Source organism: Arachis ipaensis, chromosome B09 (assembly GCF_000816755.2).
Source record: "Arachis ipaensis cultivar K30076 chromosome B09, Araip1.1, whole genome shotgun sequence".
Classification (NCBI taxonomy): domain Eukaryota; kingdom Viridiplantae; phylum Streptophyta; class Magnoliopsida; order Fabales; family Fabaceae; genus Arachis; species Arachis ipaensis.
The window spans coordinates 26300154-26303101 of NC_029793.2; positions in this window are offsets into that span (position 1 = coordinate 26300154).

Genomic DNA, 2948 nt, shown 5'->3' on the forward strand with positions numbered 1-2948 from the left:
ATAGCGCACGTCAAAAGTGGGGGAAAAATGAAAATTGGAGGTCCCTAAAAGGCTATAAAACATGAGGGGACACCACATGAGCTGTACCATGTGACCCATTTGAAATTTTGAACTTTGAATATTTGAATTAGGAATTTTGGTTCTTTGTATTAGAAGAGAAAAGATACACTTTTTTTCCCTTATAAGTTATAACTTTGGTGATGGAAGGTTGGTTTTTGGGGTAACTGGGGTGGCTTTATTTGTTGGCAAGGAAATTCATGGGGTCATCACTAGTGCTTTCCCCATAGAATGGAAAAATATAATATTCGATCACCAATCCTTTTGCGTCTGACATCGATGTCCAATGCCTTAACCAGGGACAAGTTTCAAACTCAATCCTTTCCTCAATATCATGAGTATTTAATATTTAATCATCTAAACTTTTACCATATAGTTATTTATATTTTTAACTAACAACAAAAGTAGTGAATAGTGATATTACAAGTTTTTCCATGTCTTGGTTGATGTTTTTTTTTCTTTTCTCTTCTCAAAACCTTTTTTTTTTTTTTTTTTGTTTTCTTTCTTATCTTCTTTCTTTTTTTTTTTTTTTCTAAAAAGCTTTTTTTTTTTTTTTCTAAAAAGCTTTTTTTTTTTTTTTCTAAAAAGCTTTTTTTTTTTTTTTATGGTTTGGTTTATGTTTTTTTCTCTCTTCTTTCTTTTTTTATTTGTTCTTTTCTCTTTCTTTTTCTTTCCATTTCTCCTTCTCTTCTTTCATCATTCTTTCATCATTGTGTTCAATATTTATTTAGAGTTTTAAATTTCAATAACCCTCCAATAATTTATATTTTTTATGGTATAATAATTTTTTTTATATGATAAATATCAATAGCTAAAAAAAAAAGGTTAAATCTTGACCTCTTTTAATTTTACTTTCAAACTGAAATTCTGTTGTGATACTTTGAATATAAAAAGGAGATATTTTAATTTTATCTCTTGACGAGTTAGGAGTCAAAACAGAATTACGTAAAAAGTGTAATTCAGAAAAGTGTAGATGGATAAAATAAATAGGAGATAATTTAGTTTTGTCTACTATGTGCAGAACCAGAAAAAGAAAAGAGAAAGAGGAATGACACACACAGGGACGGACCTAGTGAACAAAATTATAATTATATATATATTTTGATAAATATTTTAAAAAACTAACTCTAATAACTATGTGTTAATTATTTTTATAGAATGAAAAAAATGATTTAAAATTCGGCCCCTCCATATTAAAATTTCTGAATCCGTCCCTGGACACACAGATGTATCATGGTTCAGCTACTCAGTGCAATGTAGCCTACACCCAGTCTCCATTACAACTATGACAGAATTTCACTATCTTTCAACAGAATTACATTCACCAATTTTTTCTAAGATTCTAACCAATCCTATCTAGGACAAATCCAGTTTCTAACCCAAACTAGACTTGACTAAAAACCCATCCTAGTTTTTCAACAACAAAGTTCTAACCCAACTTGTAAGGAAATCTCCTCAGGATCATGACAACAAAACAGAAAAATTTACAAAGAATTTCTGAAATAAATATTGATTTTTCTCCAAGTGTAACTCTCTTGCTTTTTTCCACTAAATGATTTTTTCATACAATCCTGACTATATTGTCTTTTTTCATTGAAAAACAAAGAAAGACTAGACTGAGAAAATAAGATATTCAATGAGAACCATGAAGGAGAAGAATAAACATCTCAGTGAGTTATGAGAACCCAAATGTTGTGCTCTCACTCCTTACTCCAATCCTTGGCCGTTCACCCCTTTAATAGATGAGTGAAGCTTCCAGGATTTGAAACCTTGCTTCAGCACTTGTTTGACTTATTCTCTAAAAATCAGAAGCAGCAACGGCGTGACAGAGGAGAGAGAGGGTAGAAGCAGTAACCGAATCAAACATGCAGCCATACCTTCAATCTTTTCTTTCAAACTTTTTCATTTTGTTTGTTGAATCTGAACTCTTCATTCTTGTTTTGGCTCCAAGTCAGATTCTTGAGCATTGATTCACAGTAAAACTTTATCATCTTTAACATTTTCAATTTTCCACTCCTGTGCTTGCAAAAAGAGGATATCTTCATCGAACTTCAATGAAACACAAATCTAAAAATTCTTTTTTGTGATTTTCTCTTTTGATATGATCTTGCCTTTTGTCCTATCCTCTTTGACTTTCTTTTTTTGCTTGGATTTGAAAACTTACTTTTTGTTCTTCAATTTTGCTCTAACTCAGAGCTTTTTTTTTCTTTCTTTTGCTTTAGAGAGTTCACATGGGTGATGTAAAAGAAAAGAGAGAGAAAAGAGAGTTTGATTCGGTGGTGTTTTGTGGTTCAAATGAAATAAAAACTAAATCACTTAGTTTTTTTTTTGGTCAAGAAATCACTTAGTTAAAAGCTAAGATAAAAGATTGGATTTGGATATGGACCACCTATTTAGGGTTTAGATTTGATCTTGGGTCAATTTACTTTCTTTCCTTCTTTCTTATAGTTTAACCACTCAATCTTTGGATCAAGAGTGATGAAATGAATGCTTTGTTGAGCTTGTATTCATGCTTCTTGGACTTGATGGGATTAAATTATTTTCTGCATACTAAACAAATAAATCATACATATAATTGATTTTTAACCCAATAATATTTAATTATCATCTTAATATTTNTGATATCTATTTTGAAATTTTTTATGAATGAAAATTATTTTAGCTAATTTTTTTATATAACTAAATTAAATATTTTATTTACCAATATATATAATTTAAGAGGTATTTATCAATTCATGTAATATCATTTATCTTATTTACAATATAAATGAAATAATTATGAACGACGTATCTCGAGATAAGTCAATTTTATTTTGTTTTATCTCGTTTGCAAATGAAATATATAGAATTTGAAAAAGAAAATATATCTCGTTTATACGATAAACGAGATA